The sequence below is a fragment of the Perognathus longimembris genome, chromosome 28 (genome assembly GCF_023159225.1).
Source record: "Perognathus longimembris pacificus isolate PPM17 chromosome 28, ASM2315922v1, whole genome shotgun sequence".
NCBI lineage: Eukaryota > Metazoa > Chordata > Mammalia > Rodentia > Heteromyidae > Perognathus > Perognathus longimembris.
Genome location: NC_063188.1, coordinates 75377249 through 75400957, shown reverse-complemented (window position 1 = coordinate 75400957; position 23709 = coordinate 75377249). Strand labels below are relative to the sequence as shown.

Genomic DNA, 23709 nt, shown 5'->3' with positions numbered 1-23709 from the left:
CTGGCCCTCTGGCTGGCTGGCTGGCCAAGAGCAAACGTCTGTCCCAGGAATGGTCTTGAGCAAACTCACAGAGAAAAATGCCCAGGTGCATCGGGTTTCGTCCTTCTGGCCCGGACATCAGAGCAAGGGATGGGGCCCAATCACCTGGCAGCCTAGACCTGCAAAGCCTGCAGGGTGAAAGCTATTCCTTCTGGAATCTGCAACACCCAGCCCGAGCCTGGGTTCGCCTGTAGACTCACTTCTCAGCCTGAAGGCACACTCTGGCCGTCCACCATCATCACTTACGCCAGGTGAAGTTTCCTGTCCCATGCGTTTCAGTCCCAGTGTCACCGAACAAGCAAGGACTCCTTCAGTTGGTTCTCCACTCAGGGAAGCTTCTAAACTGGCACGAGTCGCAGTTCAAGGAGTCTAGGTTAAGCCCTAAGTCACTGCATTTGGCTCCCTGGAGTTAAAGCATTCCATAGCCACCCGTGTACCTGATCTCATTGAACTGTGGCATTCTGTCATGCTGTCGTGGATGCAGCCTGGGATGCCTGCTGAGCTAATGCATCATGGTGACCCTCCAACCTGTGTGACATCAGTGAGTTGACCAGTGACCTAAGTATAGGCTGCAGGAACTGGCCAGTGAAAAGCTGAGGGGATGACTGGATTGTGGAACTCTTCTCTCTGGAATAACCCATGATTTCTCCCCCTCCCACCACCACCACCACATCCCCAACTTAGCAGTTGATAGTAAATACTTTCAGGCCTCTTGTCAGGAAAAGCAAGTTTTCTTCTTCCACAAGAATTCAAACCTCAGCAAAGTTTCTACCCATTCTGTTCTTTCTCTTGATTAAATCATGGCAGGAAGCATTGTTCAAACATGAGGGGCCGAGGAATGCCTACAACACCAACGGAACCACGACCAAGCCGTTGGCCTTGGTCTATTTGTTGAGATAAAATGTTGCCAGCCTTCCAGAACAGAGCCATTCTGTTCTTCTCAATCACAACCCACGGGCCGTCTTGTGGATGTGCCATTATCTGCGTTGGGTGATAACCATTTCAGTGCTCTGCTTTGTAGCATCCCTTTACTTCTACACCTCCCTAAACAGTGCAGCTTTATAGACTTAGTAAACGGAATCATACGCAATGCTTCCTTCATGACTGGCTCCTTTCACTCCGTACTGTGTTTGAGAATTAGATGTTACTCACTCTGGCGGTGGGTAAATCCTTTGTCTATGCCACTATTGAATGGCGTCCCAGCAGCATAGGTCTATAGGTAGAGACTTATGGGATGATGGTATATTTGTGTCATTCCATTGTCCAGTAAATGCATGTGCAAACTAGGATTATTTCTGGCTTTGGATGGTTATCGAGAACAAACTTGTACCTTTTCCTTGGGATGGATGTCAAAACCTCTGTCGAGTCTATATCCGAGGATGAAATTCTTGTCCATAAGGTACAGATATTAACAAATGTATAAAATGATGTCAACTTGGTTTTGTGACAGAGAGATAGAAAGTGAGAGACACAGAAGGACACTGACAGAGAAAGACACAGGGACACGGAGAGATGGGGGGTGGGTGGGCAGAGTCAGAATGTCACTTTGTAGCTCAGGCTGGCCCAACTTGCTTTCATTAGTAGTTGTGTCAGTTTTCATTCCCACAGCAGCCAAGGCCAATCCTGCTACTTCACGTAGTCACAGACAGGAAGCATTTGTCTGAATTTATTGTTTTTCGAATCTAGGGGTGGCCACTATCCAAACTTCCCTTAAGCTTTAGCCCATTTTGATGCTTTTCATACTTTTAGAGTTTCTCTTCTGCAGAAAGCATGGATCCGTTTAAGTCTTTTAACATATTTTGGTTCCATTTGCCATCATTTTCTCTCCCACTTAATTGGGTTGTTATATATTTTAAATAACAACCATAATCGTGACCACATTATTCCCTTGCTCAGTTGTAGTTTTTATTTGTTTTGTACCCCATTTGTGAATATTCTTATGATTTAGTCACACACAGCATGATATTACTTTTACTGTCAACAAAATATGTTTTGACAATATTTTCTGTGAAATCATGAGGCAAAGAAATATTCTCTGCCCTGTCATTTAAAAAAAGGAAAAGTGCTCCTGGGGCAGGAAACAGGACCTTGCGCCTGTAATGTGGGTGAGCTACCACTTGAGGGCGGGCTCTCCAAAGCCCAAGCAGACCTTTCAATATTTTATGTTTCTGCCTCACTGTCATGGGTTACCAATTTGTCTCGTACTATTATTGTTTGTTCCTTTTGTGCCAGTACTGGGGCTTGAAGTCAGGGCCTTAGTGCTGTCCTTTACCTTTTTTCACTCAGGCTTTTTTTTTTTTTCTTTCATTTCAGGAAATTGAAGGCAAAGTAATTGGCTCATGTTAATGCTTTATTCTACAAAGGTCCAAACTTGGGTTTTGGTGTTTTTTTTTTTTTTTTTTTTTTTTTTGTCTAGTCCTGGGGCTTGGACTCATGGCCTGAGCACTGTCCCTGGCTTCTTTTTGCTCAAGGCTAGCACTCTGCCATTTGAGCCACAGCGCCACTTCTGGCCATTTTCTGTATATGTGGTGCTGGGGAATCGAACCCAGGGCCTCATGTATATGAGGCAGGCACTCTTGCCACTAGGCCATATCCCCAGCCCCTGGTGTTTTTTTTTTTTAAGTTCTGGTGAAGGACTTAAACACGGGGCCTATGCACTGTCATTTTTCAGCTTTAACACCTAGGCCTGGCACTTTAGTGAAAACCTTGCCTTCACTCGAGCCACAGTTCCACTCCTGGCTATCGGGTGGTGAACTGGGGGAAAATGTCTCACAGACTTTCCTGTAAAGGCTGGCTTCAATCTGCATATCTCCCATCTCAGCCTCCTTAATCAGAGTGAGGCATCAGGGGTCAACTTAAAGGTCAAAGGCTCTTTTGTTCTCTTTTGTTTTATTTTATATTGATAGTGCAGGAGCTTCCAACTCAGCCACATAACTTGCCTGGACAGGCACTGTACCACTTGAGGCTGCCCTCAGACTCTTCTTTGCCTTAGATATTTGAGTAACAGGGTTTGTGTTTATATCAGAGCTAGGCGAGACAGCCTCCTTCTTATGGAGTTTCCTGAGCAGCAATGATGCTGCAAGGATGACGGGCAAGCATCCTCATGCTCAGCTATTATGGAGTGAGAATCTCATTTTCATTTTCCCCGTGCTGGCTTTGAACTTGCAACTGTCAATCCCAACTCTGGTGAGTAGCTAGAATGAGAAGTGTGAACCACTGGTAGCTTAGTATCTTTTACAGATTCAAATCATAGGCCTGCACATACATGCAGCGTGTTATGTACACATTCATATAATCTGCAAATCAGACTTTCCTTTCCTATCCTTTTCTTCCTTTCCAAGACTTACTGGATACATAAGAAAATTCTCCGTGGAAATTTCTGAAGATAAACTTAGAATAGAAACACTTACCCAACACTGGGGTCCTCACTTCTTTGGTGAAGAACCCACTGGGTGACAGAGAACTTTCACAGGTTGGTTAGTGCCTGAGGCGATCTAAAGAACAACAGTGGATCTATAGTCTCACACCCAACATGGAACTGCTGTGTAGAACATGGTAGCTTGGACACCACATAATGGTGACAAGTAGGTGGGTATACAGTAGGGATGGGGCAAGGGTTTCTGCTTCCCTCAGAGGCCTGGGCAATGGATAAAGAGGTGCTTGGCGGTGGCAGGGGGCCACGTTAAAAAATGTACATTAAAGAAGAGGTGGGTGTGGAGGTGCCAGGGCCAAGGGTCACCAGAAAAAGCAGCAGGGGTCCAGGGATGTGGAAGGCAAGACACTCATGTCAAGAGAGCACTAAGTGCGGTTGGGGATTCAGCTCAGTGGAAGACCACTTGCCTGGCAAGTGCAAGGGTCTTCAGTTCTGGGGGAGGGGGTGTGGAAGGGGGAACTGAAAAAGACAAGAACAAACAAACAGAAAACCACAGAAGAGGGCAACAAGAGGCTGGTCACGAGGCCCAAGCTGGGATCACATGCTTGTTCAGCGTGACAGGTTGTGCTGTCCATGAATGTGGCAGTACAGGAATGTTCTCATCCAGAACTCCACCAACCAAAAACCATGGGACTCCCCCTTGCTCCACCAGTGTGCATCTACCACCCTCTGCTTGCTTTTGTAGTTATGTTGCAGGAAAATGGTTTCAATGTTTCCTTCTTTTTCCAAAAGTCTAGGGAGCAGCATGAACATGGAGAAGAGAATAATGGAACACTGGCTTTGGATCCTTTAGGTTAGGAGAGTTAGGACAGATCCTTCCCCTCTTTGTTTGCTTGACCACTGGGGAACCTACCAGCCTGGGATGAATTTCCCAGCTCTTACCAGGAAGACTGTCTACCACCCCGTTGGCTGTCTGGTGAACTGCTGGAAGGAGCGATTATCCTGGCAATTTCAGGAGATTTAGTTGGTCCTTTAGGATACTTGGTGGGCAGATGATTCCTGGGGCCTAACAAAGTTGGTTAGAAAAGTCAGAGACAGGAAAAAAGAGTTGTTACTAGCTTTACTCAGAGAACCTGTATTTCCGGCTTTGAATTTTATTGTTTACTTTGTTTCAGGTTTTGGAGTTGAAGTCAAGGCTTTCAGTGGCGTTGACTGAACATCCTTGCTGGTGGATGGCGCTGTCCCATTTGACCAATAACAGATGGCTGGCTTTTGCTGGGTATTTTGGAGGCAGAGTCTCCTGCACTCTGCTACCTGGGCTGTTAGAGGTTGTGGTCCTCCAGATATCAACCTCTCACATGGCTAGGATTACAGAATGAGTCACCAGCACCCAATTGAGACCTGTATTTTGGACCTACCTAAGGTTTGCCTGCTCTGATTGAGAAGAGAGCCTTGCTGTGTGATATCATTTCCTCTTCCATCACAAGCTTGAGTAACAAATGCTCTCCTCATGACTCATGTATACCTGAAAGAATGTTCTTCTGATAGTTGCCCCTGAGCAAGATAGGAATGGAGAACCTTACATGTACTTAAAACCATGCTGTTGGGATCCCGTCTTGTGACGACAAAGAGAGCTGATCCTTTGCCAGTCCCACAAAGTGCATATTCTAACCACATTGGCATGCTGGGCATTTTAATTCTACCTTGCTCACTTTACCTAGTGTCGAAAGTGGACAAATTTGACATAAAAATATTTCACAATTTTGCCATTTTCATGGTTCAAATTACCCCTTGTTATATCTCTCGCCTATTGTTTTGGGATGCGGGACATTTTGATATTGTTTAATAAACACGCTCTCCTGCCCCATCAAAACCTCATTCAACTAATAAGATATGTCTACATTATGAGGTGAAAGATGTTCATAGTTATTAAACCTTGCATTTTCTTTTTTGGGCCTGCCAGTAAACAGAACACATCCTCCCTGTGGTTAAGAAGCCACAGGTGACAAATGAACTCCCAGCCTTCTAGTCGCGCGGCAGGCTGCCGTACCTTCCTATTCCTGGTACCTCCTTGAACACAAGCACTGTCACACATACTGGAAAGGTTTCTGCATTCAATGCTGCTTCCTGGTGCTCCCTGGCCCCACTCTCTCCAATTGGCACACTGCCAGTGGTAAGTGAAACCTGAAACGGTTTCACCAGCAAGAGGGGTGAGAATCAAACATGTCTCTTGGCTTTTGTCACCACTAAGAATTCCACCAGCCTTTCTCACTTGCTCAAAATTTCTTAAGACCAGCACACTTCCTACCTGCAATTTCTGAAGAAGGCTGTACTCTTGGGATGTCCCTTACAGGGGAAAGGAAACTTTGCATTTGCAACTCAGGCTGGGATAGGCCCGCTACATATTATATTCTTCTCCCCGCCCCCCACTATCAAGTGGGATGGATGTCCCCTACCTGAGCACCTCAGCAACTACACAAAAATGCAAAAGACTTGCAAGGTGATGTGAACGGCATGAGGAGGCTGTTTAGCTGAGTGCTAGTGGCTCACACCTAAATTCCTAGCTACCCAGGAGCGTGAGATCTGGAGATCACAGATCAAAGCCATCCTGGGGCTGGGAATATGGCCTAGTGGTAAAAGTGCTTGTCTCGTATACATAAGCCCTGGGTTCGATTCCTCAGTACCACATATATAGAAAAAGCCAGAGGTGGCGCTGTGGCTCAAGTGGCAGAGTGCTAGCCTTGAGCAAAAAGAGGCCAGGAACAGTGCTCAGGCCCTGAGTTCAAGCCCCATTACTGGCAAAAAAAAAAAAGCCATCCTGGGCAAAAATGTAGGTGACACTCTCATCCTCAATTAACCAGTGCAAAGCTGGAAGTGGAGGATTGCTGTCACTGGTACAGTGTCAGCCTTAAGCAAAAGAGTTATGCAAGACTGCCCTCACCGGGATTTCAAGCTGCAGTATACACACAGACACACACATGCACGCACGCACGCACACACACACTCTGTCTCTCTCTCACACAAACATGCCCTCTCACACAAACATGCCCCCTCACACACACACTCTCTCTCTCTCACACACACACACACACACACATACATACCACACATATGATGCTGTTTCCTCCCTGTGTTCATTTCTACAATATTCTATGTAGTTCTGATAGACTCTTCAGAGCTAGAGCCACGTGATTCCGTTTGTTCCTGAAGGCGAAGACAGTTGTGTCTCCCAGGTAGTATGGAGAAGGAGAGGAGGAGGCAAATATGCAAACTTGATGATGATCCTGTCATCAAATCTGTCCAAATAACCAGCATCAAGCACTTTGCATCCCCACCATAGGAAATAAGTGCTCAAGGTAAGTTAGATTGCATTGTGTCTAGACTCACTTTTTCCTCACTGATTTTATGTGTACAGAGCTTCCCTGACTTACCCTGATTTTTCTTAGTGGGAACACAAAACACACACACACACACACACACACACACACACAAAACAAGAAACACAAAATATAAGACTATATAAATGGGGGTTGTGTGGCTATGCTGAGACATTGGGCAGGTGCCATTTCCCTCTCATTTGAAAACATGCCATCTTCTGACAGGCTCAGAAGAGGTCTGAAAGAGCTGTTCCACTAGGTGCTGGTGGCTCATGCCTGTATTACCACATACTCAGGAAGCTGAGATCTGAAGATGATGGTTCGAATCCAGTCTGGGCAGGGAAGTCTGTGAGACTCATATCTGCAATTAACCAAGCAAATATCAAGAAGTGGGCTGTGGCTCAAGTGGTAGAGGCCTAGACTTGAGCAAATGAAGCTCAGCGACATTAACCCAGCCATTAGTTCACCTGTAGCACCAATACACAAACAGACACACCTAAATGCTCACACACACACACACACACACACACACTCAAGCTCACACAAAGTTGTTCCTCTCTGCAGTCCCTTCCTGTGGGATTTGTTCTGAGGAGCATCTTTCTGGGGCCAACTTGATGATCTAACCCTTCCATGGGAAAATTCACTCGTCTGTCAGTAGAGCAAGTGACTGCAATGGTCTGTCACAACTGTTTGTTGTGTGGGGAAGTTCTCTGGACCCAAGGTCCAGTCTTCCATGACTGAGGACAATATCAGCCATCTGCCTGCTGTGCATTTGGATTAATTTCTCAGAAATGCCCATCCTACATTTCAATACCTTTCATCCTTGAGCCCCGTGTAACATAGAAACCAGTTCATGTGTACACTTATCTTTAGTGTCTGGGCATTTGCTCTCAGCCTCACTTCATCCTCAGGGATCCATTGCAGGTGGTCCCTAGGACCTTTAACATCGTTCGAACAACCTCCCTTGAACTTTGCCTCTAGCTTCCTTTCCAGGTGATATGTGCACTCACACTCCGCTGAGCAGCAAGCCCGGGTATAAAAAGCCGTGTGCAAGGTACCTGTTCAAAGGAAAGGCATTTTCCTTTTGCTGGTTTTCCCATCATGTATCCCAGGTGTGCAGATGGAAGGTTACTGATCTAGAATCCAGGGGATTCGCATGGCTCACTTTTCTTCCTAAGCTTCTCCATAATTCTCCAGACCCAGGCCAACAAGATCTCTCAAGGTCCCATCCAACAACTGCCCTACACATGTCAAATCCCCCCTCCCCAAATGAAATACTTTGCTTCTACAAAGGTGTCCTGAGATATAAGAACTTTGAATGCAACACAAACAATGATGAAGTGGTGGGAAAGAGAAGAACTGTGGATTGGAATTCATTGGATCATTTCATAAAGGAATAGTGTCAGTCAGTACCTTTAATTGGTCCTCCACTCATGCTGTACATGGTCTTTGGATTAACTGCTCGTGGAGGTTTTGTTTTCTCACCAGCAGGAGCTAAAACATAGGCTTCCGTAAATGCCAGATTTGTGATACAGGAATGGTTTGGCTGTGAATCACACAGGCTCCAAGACATGAATGTGAACCACAGATCCCACATGTGACTGTCACTGGTAATAGTCACATTTAGAGAACGTGGAAAACTCTTGTGAAAGTATGACTGAATGTGAAAAGACACATTAACAATAAAGAAGAAGCCAGGAACTGGTGGCTGCCCCCTCTACTCCTGGCTACTGAGGAGGATGAGGTCTGAAAATCTTGGTTCAGTGCCAGCCCAAGCAGGAAAGCCTATGAGACACTTACCTCCAATTAACCATCAGAAAACCAGAAATAGAGCAGTGGTGGCTCAAAGCAGAGGAGGATCAGCCTTGAGTAAAAGAGCTCAGGGACAGTGTGCAGGCCTGATTTCAGGCCCCATGACTAACAACAACCAAAAAACAAACAAACATTATCAGAGGAAACAAAGAAAAAATTCCATCTTGAAGCTTTGTAGTGTAAGAACTACTATTGAAAGAAACTCTAACTGCAGGACACAATACAAAAGATTTCGCAGGCTTTACTGAATTCGTCTGAGAATTCTTTGAATGAAATCTTGTGTTAGTATTTCTACAATTAAAGAAAAACTGAAAAAGCCTGTACGTGTGCAGTCCTTGGCCCATAACATAGTGAGCCAAGTTTTCATCATTTTCCTCAGCTCCAGAAGTTTTCTTTTCCATTTTGTCCTCCTTGCCTCACTCCTCAGCCCTGTCCCTACCACTAGGCGTACACTGATCATGAAAGCTCACTTAATTTATGTTGTCTACAGTTTCCTACAAAGGGAACCCTATTGCAATTCTTTTACTCAGCATAACTATTTTGAGACTCACTTATGCTCTTTCTTCCTTCAGGAGTTCATTTTTTGCTTTTGTACGTTGTTATGCTTATTTACATCACTTCTGGTTTTTGATTCCTACAAATGGAGCAACTATGATTTTCATGACTTTGGGTGAACATTATTTTCATTTTCCTTACGTATATACTCAGCAGATTGGTTATGTCGTATGCCTTAAAGGTTGAGCTCAGTCTTCAATACCAGTTCTATTTGAATATATTTCATCTTAGACAATAGCAGTGAGATTAATTACTGTCTTATTATGTGACATATTGTTATAGCAGTGGATAAAAATGGATTCGGTCCAGTGGCCCCTATGTCTTAATTCTTTACATAGGGGTATGACCGTTTTCTCAAAACTCACCAACACCAAACTCAAACTTTTATAAATGCAGTGGTCTTCAACATATCCCAAGCCGGCGTATTTACAGCCATTTAGAGGTTGTCTGCTTTCCCTTAGCCATAGCTAAGGCATCCCATTGCTACTTAAATGAAACAAACAAATAAAAAACTCATGCCTTCAATGAAACTGATGGCCAGATTTCCCCTCTTGGGGATGAGCTGTTTCACCCAGAATGGCCTTGACTCAGTTCCCCTATGGGTCAGGATTGCTAAGATGCTCTTGGAAATTGAGAAAGATGCCTATAACATTGGCAACAGAGGCATACTCATTAAATTAAAATAGCTCCTACAAAACTGAGCTAAGCCTGGGCCTTCTGAAATGTCACTGCCCTATGAGGACAGGGCCACAGAAATGTTGGGGAGTTTAACATTCTGACTTCCCCACAGATTCCCCACAAATGCTTCTGGGTCTCAGCCAATGGGGCCTGACTGACAATAGTCAAGAAAGTATACATTTCTCTTAGTGACGCAGTCAGATGGCCTTCTCCCTTTCCTACAATCTCTCCCCGGAGAATATCTTAAACTCTTCCTCTGCTGGGCAGTGGTCTCCTACAGTGGCACTGATAGGGATTCTTTGTTGGTTGTCTGTGTTGGTTAGTCTTGGGGCTGAACCTCTTGGTCTGGGCACTGGCCCTGAGCCCTTTTGCTCAAGGCTATTCCTCTAGCACTGAGCCACCTCTCCAGTTCTGGTTTTTAGGTGATTAACTGGAGACAAGAGTCTCAGGGATTTTCCTGCTTGGGCTGGCTTCGAACCACAATGTGCTGATTCCAGCCTCCTGAATAGCTAGGATGATAGGCTTGAGCCACCAGAGTCCAGCAAAGAAGGGCTTCCTTTGTGAAAGACATATTCCTCTCCAGCTTGCCTTCAAAGCCCCCGCCCCAATTAACTTCATTATGCGATGCTGCCATCTTGTGGTCAGGTCTGTCTCTTTAATCAGTCCCCACAAGTGGTGATGAAGGTGGGATTATGGGAGATGAACCCCAGATCAGCAGGGATGCTACCCAGTCAACTGGAAACAGATCTGGATAGCCATAGATATTACTACCCAACATTTCGAATGTCTCTCAGTTTGGCATGCCATTGTTCATGACGGAACTACTGCAAAGCTACTTTTTACAGTCTCTGCCTGTTCCCAATTGACCTGCATGAGGCATAACACCAGCATTTTAGAGAATCCACACCAACAGAAACGACTTGTGTGCACAGAGCAGTGAGTTACCCAGTGGAGGAGCTCAGCCACCACCAGGATCCCCAAAGGGGTAGACACTAGATCATGCAAGGTCTATGCACCTCAATATAAAAACAGGGGAAATAAGCCACGCACAAAAAGCCATATATGATGTGGTTTTATTCACTTGTGGAATCTAGGTGTAAAATGAAAATAACTCTGAATCGAGGCATGAATGGTAAATTGGAGGGCAAATGTGGTAGAGAGAGAGAGAGAGAGAGAGAGAGAGAGAGAGAGAGAGAGAGAGAGAACCAGGGAAAGGATGGGAGAGGGTGACATGGTGAAGAGTGCACTAATTAGGTATGTATGAACATGGTCCAGCGAAAACCTCTAAACACTGTTTGAAAAGAGGGCGAGGAGAATGGGAGATAGGGTATAGGAAGGAAAAGTGATGTTGTTCAAAGCACACTGCGTGCACTTATGAAAGTTTCCCAAGAAAAGTCCTTTATCCTATTGATTCCTAAAAGTAACAGGATATAAAATGCAGAAGGAGGGGAATGTGTGCCTCCACAATAATGCTGAACCATTCTAGAGGACATTAGAAACTGCTTGTTTGAACAAGTTTGCAGTAGCTGGCTTGAGGATTTGAGATAGGCTGAAGTCTGGCGATGGTTTTATCTATGGAGACCCTAAATAGCAAATGAACCACCAAACAAACAGATAATACACCGAGTCAGCATTCCTACATGCAGTGTGTGTGGGTGTGTACGTGTGTGTGCAATGCCTACATAGGTATCCTCTTCCTGATTCTTTTCTTGAAGATGTGCCTCCATCCCCCCACCCCCCCGCCCGCCCCACCTGATACTCTGTTATGCTGTTGTCGACCTCCTCACTTTCTGTGCATCCCCTAGGGGATATCAATATGTCTGTGCTTGAGCTAAGCCTAATAATGTGTGAATTCAAGTGACTAAAGACAAGTGTGAAAAGACTAGAATGATAGGTAAATGTGAGAATTTTCCTGGTGAGCAAGTGTTCCATCCATGAATAAGGAGAGCCGGTAGGAGCCCCAGATCTGGAGAAACCCAGGGTGGAGGAGAGTCCTGCAGAGTGGACGACTGGTGCACTCCAATGGAAAAGATGGCACAGTGCCACTGTCATAGGGACTGGGCAATTTGGCCTCTCTGTTGCCATTCATGACACAGAATGTAAAAGAGACAAAAGGGAAAAGGGCGCAAAATATAGAGATCTACTTCTGGCTGGGACGAAGAGAGCAACCTTTCCCCCAAGGCCCTGGCCCCTGTGTAATCACCAAGCAAGGTATGGAAGCTAACAAAGAACTGCCTGGTTGTATAGACTGTATCTTTCGGGGACTGATTTCCACCTAAGAGGGGATGAACTTCACCTGTTGGCTGCCATGGTACAGGATGGGTACAATCTCCGTACCAAACCTCCTGTAGAGTTAAGAGCAGAACTGAGCATGCCTAACAGGACACTGCTGGATCCCACTTGCCCATGTAGGAATGACATGTATTTTTATGGCTTAGCATGTTTTATGCCTTATAATAGGCTTTCAAACGACTTGGGCACACTGCCAATGAAAAATGCTACACAAGGGCACTGCTGTGTTTTGCCACTTGCGGATAAAAGAGTGGTTGCACTCATCTGTGGAAACTACTCAACCTTCTCTTCCTAGATCAGCTGAAAATATCGCCACTAGTAGCTAAAGGACAATACAAAACAGTATGTCTTGTCACAAGGATCTTACATAGGCAAAGAATACTGACTCTTGCCATCTCATCAAAGACACTGCTTATAAGGAATGCATCTTACTAAAGAGGCAGGTTATTTCCTTTGTGAGAGCACCTCGTCTAGACGTGGGTGCCTTTATCAATGACGTTAAAAGTAACCATGAACATGAGTTTCATTTAAATCCACGCTCTCTAGTGTCTTCTAGATCTGAATATGCAGTTCGAGGCCTGGCTACGATGTTGTATTCAGTGCAAAATGAGTCAAGGTCATTTGACTTCATCTTTAAGAAAGAACACTATGCCTTTAGCCATTCCCTCAATGGATAATTAAAGTATCCCTCGGATCAAACCATCATTGCCAACAGGACCTGGAAACCTGCTTTGCGATTTCATCAGAAACTAAGATTTGCCATTAGATCAGTGCCAGCCTCCTCGCTGGACATGACCAAAGCTGACTCATAGGTCTTCTCAACCCTTAGTAATCAAGCTCTCACTGACAGATGACCATGGACAATTAGCCTACAGTGGATATAGCTATATTAATTTAGGAGAATACATTTACAACTCAGAGGCAAAGTGACTCCGAGTCACATACCAGACAAGGTCCTACAAACAGAATGATTGTATTCTAGCAGACACACTCCTCATCTCCACCGTATGCAGGTCTTCATCAAAGCATTTTTGACACACTTGTATATTTTTTATTTTTCAGTGGGGATCAGAGCAATGACAGGACTCAGTGACCTAAAGTAGACTAGTATTTTGAAAGTCCGGTAGTGTCCCCAAAGGATGGACTTGGCAATTAAGAAAAGGTACAGTTGTTGCTGCTTAATATGCTCTCTTAAGCCTCTGGATCAAATGGCTAAATGCCTACTCATGGGCTTTGCTGTGAAGAGCTTCCAGACTCAGTTCAAAATGATCACTCCTATGCTCTCCCCCTGGTGGCAAGTAGTGGAATTACAGAAACTCAGGGCCTTATTAGGGCCACTTACCCTAAGAATTAAGACCTCTGAATACTGCAGAAAGGTGCCCCCCAAATTGGATCGATTCCACACGTTTGTTTATTAAAACGAAAATGGTATCAATAACACTGGGTTAAGATTGGGCCTCTTTCCCTCTATTATAGCGAGAAAGAGTTAAATAGCCTGTTCTGGAGGCTAAGTGATCAGTTTCGGTCCTCAATCCCTCAGAAATGCCTCTTGCTCTTTCTTGGTGGGAAGTGGTCAGGGCATGCATGGTACACATTGTCAAACAAGAACAACGATCCTCAGATCTCAGCCTCAAGGCACGAGCCACCAGTGCCCAGCTCAGTCCATCTTCTCTTAATGTTGGTGGGTGGGACTTTGAACCTGCAGAGACTTTGGGTAGTGTATCTGCTGGGCGGGAAATTACATAGTGGGCTCTACATAGTGGGAGGGTTCTACATAGTGGGCAGACTTTGGGGGTGTTGTGTTTGGGGTCTGGGAGGTTTCCTTGCTGGGCGTGGCATTCCAGCCTCTCCCTGGTGGAAAGGACCTTGTTTCCTCACAGCTGGCCTTTGGGCTTTGTAGTTCGCTTCTGCCTTTCTAAGTGCAAGGCGAGTCTTTCCAGCCTCTGTATCCTGTGGGATGGACAAAGCACCAGATGGGCTGGCATTTGGAGTTTTCAGCTTGGTGGGTGGAGACTTGAGGTCCACCCACTTGGTGGGAGGGACGTTGTACATGGTGGGCTGACCTTCCCTGCTTGTACGTGCAGGGGCGGGACGAGGTACGTAGTGGGCTGGCCTTTGGCACTTGTCTTAGGTGGGTGGGTGCATCTTGGGCTAGTGGGTGGAGACTTAGGGTTTAACTCCTTGGTGGGTGGGAAGATGCACACGGTGGGCTGGCCTTTTGAGCATGCTAGCTCTAGGGGCGGTTCAAGGTTCTTAGTGTGACAATCTTTGGCAGGGTGAGCTTGGTGGGTGGGACTTTCAACTCGCAGGTGCCTGGGACTTCGGGGTACTGATAGGTTGCCGGGGAAGTTGTTCGATGTTGCTCCTTGCAGGGGCGGGACTGGGACGTAGTGGGCTGGCTTTCCGGTGCATTGTACCCTGGGGGTGCGCGGCTTAGAGGTTGCCACTTAGCAAGAGGGAAGTTGCAGCTAGTAGGCTGGCCCGTGGCTCATTTTATTCTGTGGGTTGGGCCTCAGTGTGGTCTGTGGAGACTGCGGCCTGCCCGCCAGGTAAGAGGGAAGCTATGTGCGGTGGGCGTGCCGGATAGTTGTGATGTGCGATGTTTAAGTGCTGCGTGGGGACTTAGGGCCCCCCTGCAGGTTGGTTGAGACATTCCACAGTGGGGGCTGGCCTTCCGGACCTGCTGCGTGTGACCCTTACGTGCTGGGAGAGACTGGGGCCCTCCTCCTAGGTGGGAGGAGTTGTAAGCTGATTTGCTGTTGAGCGCTTCGTTCTTGGTGTGCGCCCTCGCTCCCTCTGGGGCAGGGCTTCCCGTTGCTTTGCGCGTGGAGCTGGAGCGTTGTAGGTGGGGCGGCAGGGAGGGTGGTTTGTGCTTGCGGGTGGTCCTGAGTCGGAGGGTGGTGCCCGAGGAGGCGCACGGGTTCAGAGCGTGATGCTTCCCCGCGCGCACTTCTTTGCGTTCCGTCGCCTCCCAGCCATGGCTGTGTGCGGTTGCCAGCCAGAGGCAGCTTCTCCCATCCTGGCTGAGTTCAGATGTCGGGTGCCGAAGGCCGGGACCTGCAACCTCTGCGTTCATCTTTCCTGCCCTCCCGGGGTCTCCGTTTGCTGCTTGGTAACGAGGCCCCGAGTGTGGCCGCTGCGCTTCAGTGGGAGTGCGCCGCGCGGCGAGCGAGGCTGAGGCCACGCGGAAAGCCAGCAAAGGCTTCGCAGGTTCAAGGGGATGGAGCCCAGGTTAGGATTGTGGCCACCGGCACGGTAACGCTTAACATTTGGGACTTGAGTGCCAGCACTGGGCCAAGTGCTTCACGTTTCTCAGAGCCTTTCCAAGCTCTAACAATTAGGTAGTAGGTGAGTACTGCAACCATTTGCGTGTGATCGGTCTTCGGGGATGCGACATGGACTATTTTAGGATACGGGGCCTCTCTGCTGACCTCTGCACAGCACCCTTCCCATTCCCCGCGCCTCCACAGCGTTGGATTGTGAGTAAGCTGTCCTGGACGAGCTCCCGGGGCCTTGTGAGTGTTCCCTCACCCATGACCGGCCTGAGATGCTTTAGTAGTTTCTGCCCTGGTTGTCCACAAGGACAAGAACAACAGAAATCATAGATCTGTATCCTCTTACCTTCAGGCCACAGTACATTGGCCCCTCCACGCTCCTGTCACACGCAGGGCTGGAGCAGTGCCTGAACCTTCCTGGAATTAAGCAACTTACATCATTTTATGGCGCTTAGAATACCTAATGCCCCACATACCAATCTAAATAGTGATTTCGCCTCACCCAGTCATCTGGGATGCACAGGCTAGCACAGACTCTCTCCCCTTCCCCAATTAGTCTTAATTTATCTTATTTTCTTAGCTAAGACTTCCAAAAGGCCTTACCAAGGCCTTTCTGTATCTCAAACACCCTTTTCCCAACCTTCCTTTAATTAGCAATAACGTAATTATACCAAAGGATTTCCTTGTAATATTACCACGCATGTGTCTAATGTACTTTGATCAAATTCACTGGTTATATTTTCTTTCTTATATCTTCTCTCCATTTAAAAATAATGAAGAGGGCTGGGAATGTGGCTAAGTGGCAAGAGTGTTTGCCTAGCATACATGAAGCCCTGGGTTCGATTCCTCAGTACCACATAAACAGAAAAAGCTCTGATTCGTGCTGCTATAAACATGGAAGTCTGGGTATTTCCATTGTGTGCTTAGTTATATGTCTTCAGCTATGTGTCCAAGGATAGTACAGATGGACCATATGGTAGTTCTAGTTGAAGTTTTCTAACGACTTCCATACTGATTACTATCACAGCTGCACGGATTTACATTCCCAATGATAGTGTTCAAGGGCTACTCTCATGTCTTTATCCTAAGCAACAATTGTTTGTTTTTGGTTTTGTGAATACCTATTCTAGCTGTTTTTGTTAGTTTGTTTTGATGGTCCTGGGGCTTGACTTGGGGTCCAGGCTCTATTTCTGAGTGTTTTTTTTTTCCCCCCTCTAGGTTATTGCTATACCACTTGAGCCACAGCTCCACTTACAACTTCTTTTGGTGGTGAATGATAAAGAGTCTCACTGACCTTCCTGCCCAGTTTGTTTGAACTGAGGTCCCCAGATGTCAGCCTCCTGAGTAGCTAGGATTACAGGGATGAGCCACTTGCATCTGGCCCCATATTAGGTTGCTTTTGGTTTTTGTTAGTACTGCAATTGAGTTTAAGCCTCTACTACTTGATCCAAGTGCCCAGTCACTGTGTGTGTGTGGTGTGATGGAATCTGAGTGTAGTTTGGATTTACATTTCCTGGTTGTCTGTGGATGTTGAGAATTTCTTCATATTTGTCTTGGTCATTTGTAATTCTTTTGTTGACAAGTTTCTACCGGTACAGTCCATGTACAGTCCATCACTGGACTTTAACCAGCCCTTTGACCCCAGGTTTGCAATAACACTACCATAGCATTGTTAATCCAGATTATATGAATTACATCCTGGCATTTTTAGGTAAGTCCTTTCAACAGTGTCCATACCCAATTTTTCTAATCCTGCCTTGTGAAATCCACATGACTATACTACCACTGATCAGCCCCCAAACTCTGCTTGCTAGGTCTGTACTTTTAATCCCGGTGCTTGTCCTGTCTGTAGACCTGAAATTCTTAGGCCTGTGTCCTATTCTGTTGGAGAATGGCTACTAGTTATATAACTATCTAATTTAAGCTTTTTAGATAAAACATCCAGAGTAGTACTGACATGGAGACTGCTTCCCCCATCCTCTGGGATGGCTTGAGCTGCCCCCTCAGAATGTTTCTGCTGTTCTAATGAATACCAGGTGGGCTCCATGTACCTCCTGTGCTGGCTGTGAGACCCTATCCAACTTTTGTGCCAGTTGTCTTACTTTCAGGCTTTAGGTCCTTAGGCCAAACTACCAAACTATATCAAAAAGATTCCCCCTCACCTCATATCCTTGGCCCAAAGCCTCTCCAGGGATTTTGGTAGAGCAGTGATAGACATCCATCATTTTAACCAGTGGTCTTATTTGCTTTCTTATTCAGCTAAAACCCTTAAAACAGTACTGGAATAACTTTGATCTCTTATAGGCTTTGAGAAATGTGGTCCTGGAAACCTTCAAGCCAGTTCTGCTCTGACGTGACCAAACAGCACTGTAGCAGTGAGAAGGAGACTGCTGAGCCTAGAACCCCATAGGACAACCTGAAATGCATCTGCTCGGTGAGTGGTGCAGGCCTGGAAAAACCCAGAATGAGGGACTCCACTGGAGAGAAGAGGTGAGTTGGAATTGGGGAGAGCAGGTTGAGGAAGGCCCTTGCATGTCAGAATGGGTTCCAGCCTGGGCATCCTGGTGGTAGGAAGGCTGGGCTGCTGGAGTTCAGGAGGGTTATGATAATAGCAAGTAAAAAGGTGGAAGGCAACATCTCAGTAGTTCTAGGGGAAGGAGAAGTTGGGGCAGGACTGGGGATGACATCAGATGGGAGAGTGTGGCCTGCCTCCCTTCTGGGATTGAAAGGAAGGGGACACGGGTGTTGCTTGAGAGGAGTGCTGCAGGCTGAAGCATGAGCGGAGGGAGGAATGTGTATGGCTAATGAGGAGGGGACGGAAGGCATGCTGTGGGCATGGAAGAAGAGAGGAGGCGTGGGTGAATGGATAGAGAGGAGTCCCTTAGAAATCCTATATGAAGTAGGAGTCTGGAGTGTAAAGACCTAATAATATTTTCTCCCAGAGAAAGCAAGTGAGAAGGGATACAAAGGAATGGCTTAGAGATTCTGTTGCACGGGGATTAACTATAGATAACAGTAATGGGAGGCTGAACTTGTAATAGAAGTTTTAGACAGCCCAGGCAAATCGGTTGTGAGACATTCCCACCCCCTGGAAATCAAGACAGTTCTATGTATGGTGGAGCATAGCTCTCATCCCCGCTATACATGAAACATAATTATTAGGATAGTGATCTAGCTTGACCTGGGAAAGAGACTCTTTCAACAACCAAAAAAGCAAAACAAAGCAAAACAAAAAAGCTCAAGGGTGCATGTCTGGGGAGCATAAGGCCCCAATTCCTACCCAATATCCTGTCCCGATTTAAAAGAATGATTAATGGCTTAGGAACATATGCTTGTTTCACCTGTCTTGCACATTACACACTCACCGTATATACATATGAAATACACTATGGTAACCAATAAATATGTTCACTTTAGTATTCATCTGTTAATCATTTTAGCTTTAGTAGCTGAAATCCTACAGACTGAAGAGGTGAGATGAATGTACAACACAAGGCAGATGCTTAGCTTGTGGTTGGTGAAAATGAAAGCAACACACTGCTTTCACATTCGTTTACCTTTATTTCCCCTTTTGAGACTGGGTCTTATTATGTAACCTGGGCTGGCCTTGAGGACACCATCCTCCTGTCCTGGTAGTTCAGTTTTGGGATTCCAGGCATTCACTACCACAGCCGTCTATTTTCCTCCATGAAAAGTTACATGCTGTAGTATAGTGATATGCCTAAAGTAAAAGCAGCATTCCGTAAAGTAATGTGCTCCTAAGTGACGACCTCAGGGTGCAGAAGCATTCTCATTCTCTGGTGTTCCAGCCAACCACTGTTCTGTCCATGGTCACCATAGCTTGAAGCTGCTTGCATATTAATGACAGCACATGTCAAGAGGGTGTGGTGTCCACTTTGTCGTCTGTTGCCATCCAAGTCCTCAGTGGTTGGATGTGGACCTGGTAGGCCTTGTAAACCCTCAGGGCTTTTGTTAGGCCAAGGATCCACATTTTCACTTGCTCAGGTGGCTGTCTGCTCTCTCCTTGGGCTGCTTTCCACGACTGGTTTCTACCTTCTCATCTCCGAGACATTTCTTCTCTTCATCCCTTGACCCACATGGCAAGTTGATGCATAAAAACATATGTATCCAGGGAGTTAGCTTAATGGTAGAACACTTGCCTTGTGTTTCATCCCCAGCACCAAACATATCATTCACATTTCCTTTGTGTCTCTAGTTGGAAAGTTCACTTTGTACTCTCATCTTTGCAGTATTCCCTCTGGAAATGTTTATTATGTTTCCTACCTTCTTTATGAGTCCCTTTATTTTAATGTTATCTTTATTTCATCTTTAGCAGATTGGAGTAGTCTATAGCGTCTACCTTTGAATTAATTTGCTCTGTAATGGTGATTTGGTTGCATTTATCAGGTTATTTTTTTTCCATTTAGAAAGAAGATTACTGGGAGTGGTGGGTACATGCTTTACTTCCCAGCAAATAGAAGGCTGAAGCAGGAAGATCTTGAGTTCAAGGCCAGGCTGGACAATGTACAAATCCATGTTCCAAAGATCAAGAAGACAAAAAGAAATCTTGTTGCACTTTATGTAATTTCTGGATCTTTGTAGGTAATGTTTTTAGCTTTCTTTCCCTACGTAATAATTCGATATTATGAATCTCACTCTCTATGTTCCTTTGGACTATTTAAAACACTGTGTGAGCTTTCCTATTACAATATAGCATTCATCTGGGAAAGGGGATTCATTTTACTGGTAAACTACAACAGAGTTTGAGAATATTACCTGGCACCACCGGAGTAATAAGGAATTTGAACATTTCATTTCAATCACCCATCAGTGCCCATATTGTCTCCCTGCATGTTTTATTTTCTATTTGGTATATGGTGTGGCTTGGAACCTGGGCCTGGGTACTGTCCCTGAGCTTTCTTGCTCCAGAATACCACTCTACCACTTTGAGCCATAGCTACACTTCTGGTTTTCTGGTGGTTAATTGGAGATAAGAGTCTCACAGAGCCTGGTGCCTGTAGCTCACGCCTGTATTCCTAGCCACTTCGGAGGCTGAGATGTAAGGATCACAGTGTAAAGCCATCCTGGGCCAGAAAGTCTCTGAGACTCTTATCTCTGATTAACGACCAAGAAACTGGAAGTGGTGCTGTGTCTCAAGTGGTAGAGTACTAACCTTGAGCTGAACAGGTCGGGAACAGCCCCCAGGCTAAGAGTTCAAGCCCCATGCCTGACCAAAAAAAAAAAAGTCTCTCAGACTTTGCTGCCAAAGCTTACTTCCAACCAGGATTCTCATATCTCACCCCCGCCTGAGTAGCTAGGACTACAGGTGTGTGAGCTACCACCTCCTAGCTACTAACCGTAGTTTTACCTGTGCTGCTTTGGCCATGTGAAGAGGCATTTTCAGGTCTCCCTAGCCTAGAGCACAGTGAAGGAATTGGTCAGGTGGTTTCAGGGAACACAGTGGCCTGCAGAGTGTGGCATAGTTCCAATCCATGTAGAATTGCCCCAGTCATTCAGTTACCACATAGTATGGCAGAAAATTTCCACCCTTATTTCTCTCTGACTCTCCTCCATTTTTGGCCTGTTGGTTTGCTCTTACCCTCTGCAATCCTGTCACCTCATTCCTGCCTGTTGAATGCGACCCATCCCATTTATGGGCTCTGTCCCTCCTGATGAGCCCATCCAGTGAAACCTTTTCCACATCAACTTTCGAGACAAAAAAGAAATTTCCAGACTTCCAGCTTTACTCTCTCTTTGCAACATTCAGATGTTCTTGTACCTGATTCCAAGCCTCTCCCTCTCAAGGATAAGCAATGTGTATTTGGCGTTTCTGTGTCCTAAACATGCAGGAAAATCTCATGAGCACATTAGGATTTTCAAATTTGTGTGTTATGCTCAGTGTCACAACATCTTTTTTTTTTTTGAAGACTTTTTTTTTTGCCAGTCCTGGGGCTTGAACTCAGGGCCTGAGCACTGTCCTTGGCTTCTTTTTGCTCTTGAGCCACAGCGTAACTTCTGGCCTTTGCTATATATGTGGTGCTGAAGAATTGAACCTAGGGTTTCATGTAGAGGAGGCAAGCACCGGCCCTGTCACATCTTTTACATGATTTCTTCATAAAATTTCAGCTATTATTAGTATCGTGGGTACCTTGCCATGGGACATTTATTCTACTATTGATCCTTTTAAATGAAATAAAAGGTTTATGAAAGTATAATATTCATCCAAAGAATGGGCATGAATCATAAATGCATAGCCAGGTGGAAATATCCGTGTAAACACCATTTGTTTTGAGGAACAGAGTGTTACCATTGTCTGAGCCCTCCAGCTAGAAGTCAGGAACACATTTGTGGTTAAGGAAGTGGAGTCTTGTTGCACTGAGGAATAATGCTCAGTGGGTGGCCTTAAAAACACTTTCAGGAGCTGGGTAATGTTGGCTCATGTCTGTAATCCTAGGTCCTTAGGAGGCTGACACCTGAGAATCCTCATTTGAAGCCAGTCTGGACAGGAAATTTTCTGAGGCTCTTATTTAATTGACTACCAAACGAAAGTTGGAAGTGGAGCTGCGGCTCAAGCAGTAGAATCTGAAGGTTTCTGTTTATTCCCACAGCTCTTGTGTTAATCCTAACCCTGAAGATGTTGGTCTTAGTCTATGGAGCATTTATGAGTTCGCTCAGTGTCCTAATAAAAGAAGCCCAAGTAGACGACTCATCCCTTCCACCATGTGAAGGACCAGCTAGAAGCACTAAAGCACCTCTGTAACAACACTGAATCTAACAGCACCTTGATCTTGGACTCTGGGCCTCCAAAAGTGGTGAGCAAGAAATTTCTCTCTTGTAGTCTTATAGTATTTGACAATTGTGGTTGTTCCATGTCCACACCACCAGGGGGCAGCCGACTTCTCCCTTGTGCCTCTCCAGTTAACTATATGTCAGAGCTCTTCACCTTGTGCCTGTGTTAAATTGTTAAAAAAATCTTTTATTTACTCATTTATTTTTGTTAACACACTAATTGTACATATTAGATTCAGTATGATATCTATAGGTTTTTGTACAGCGCACACTTTTCAAATCCAACCGCTATCCACCCACCCTTTTCCATCTCAGCATCTAAGTTGCTTTGCCAATTCCTAATCACCTTTTACTGTCAGGTTGACTTTCTTTCCTTTTTTTGTGCTAGTTACTGGGGCTTTAACTTGAGGTCCGATGCTTGCTAAGCAGGTACTCTGCCACTTGAGTCACCCCTTCAGGGCTCTGGGTTGGCTTTTTTACCTCCTCCATGTGAGAGAAAACATGTCCTAGATGTTTCTTGTGATTAGCCTATTTCACTTAACCTAATACCTTTCACTGGCGTGTTTTTTTGTTGTTGTTTTGTTTTGTTTTTTTGCCAGTCCTGGGGCTTGAACTCAGAGCCTGAGCACTGTCCCTGGCTTCTTTTTGCTGCAGGCTAGCACTCTACCACTTGAGCCATAGCCCCACTTCTGGCTTTTTCTATATATGTGGTGCTGAGGAATCGAACCCAGGGCTTCATGTATACAAGGCGAGCACTTTACCACTAGGCCATATTCCCAGCCCCTGGTATGTTTTTTTTTTTTTTTTTTTCTTGCTGCGATTAACAGTGTTTCATTCTTCTTTGTGACTAAATGACCCTTATAGGTACCTCTTTTGCTTATCCCTTCACTTTTACTTTTCCTTTAGTTTGTTTTTGTCTTGGACTATAAATGGTCTATTCTGTAAATAATGTGTAAGTAGTTCATATGTTCATGTAATTTTTTTACCAGTCCTGGAGCTTGAACTCAGGGCCTGAGCACTGTCCCTGACTTCTTTTTGCTCAAGGCTAGCCCTCTACCACTTGAGCCACAGCACCACTTCTAGTTTTTCTGTTTATGTAGTGCTGAGGAGTCAAGCCATGTAATTTTGATGGCCACCAATAGTTGACATAATAGTGACACGAGTAGTGTCCATGCTGGTTGGAGAGTTGGATTCCTCCTCCTCCTGGTGGGAGGGTTCTACTTAGTGGGATGGCTCTGGAGGAGTTCTGGTTGGGGGGATGTGTGAGGTTGTACTTTCTGGGCATGGCTTTCCAGCATCTCCCTGGTGGGAAGGACCCTGTATGAGGGGCTGGGCTTTGTGCTTTCTCCTTGGTCTGTTCTTCTTTCTGCATGCAAGAAGGCCTTTCCCACTTGGATATCTCGTGAGGTTGACAAGGTACCTAAGGGCTGCCCTCTGGGGGGATCTAGTTGGTGAGTGGAAGGTTCCCAGGGGTGAATGGAGAGTTGAGATTCACCTGCTTGGTGGTTGGGAAGTTGAG

General features: G+C 45.6%; 3 long non-coding RNA genes across 3 annotated transcripts in view; 2 read left to right on the top strand and 1 right to left on the bottom strand.

Moving 5' to 3' along the window:
* Position 1: 1 nt before the first annotated feature.
* LOC125343253 lies at positions 2–21310 on the bottom strand. Its single transcript, XR_007209294.1, has 3 exons — positions 20759–21310; positions 5266–5271; positions 2–12 (listed from the first exon to the last, which is right to left on the bottom strand). It is a non-coding gene; the product is annotated as an uncharacterized LOC125343253 (long non-coding RNA).
* On the top strand, positions 14228–18416 carry LOC125343250. The gene is made up of 3 exons (XR_007209292.1): positions 14228–14675; positions 15274–15336; positions 17706–18416. It is a non-coding gene; the product is annotated as an uncharacterized LOC125343250 (long non-coding RNA).
* A 206-nt stretch (positions 21311–21516) lies between the features above and the next one.
* The window catches only part of LOC125343252, a 9348-nt gene continuing 7155 nt past the window's right edge, over positions 21517–23709 (top strand). The window contains exon 1 of the long non-coding RNA XR_007209293.1: positions 21517–22210. This is a non-coding gene — a long non-coding RNA (uncharacterized LOC125343252). The remainder of the gene's footprint in view (positions 22211–23709) is intronic.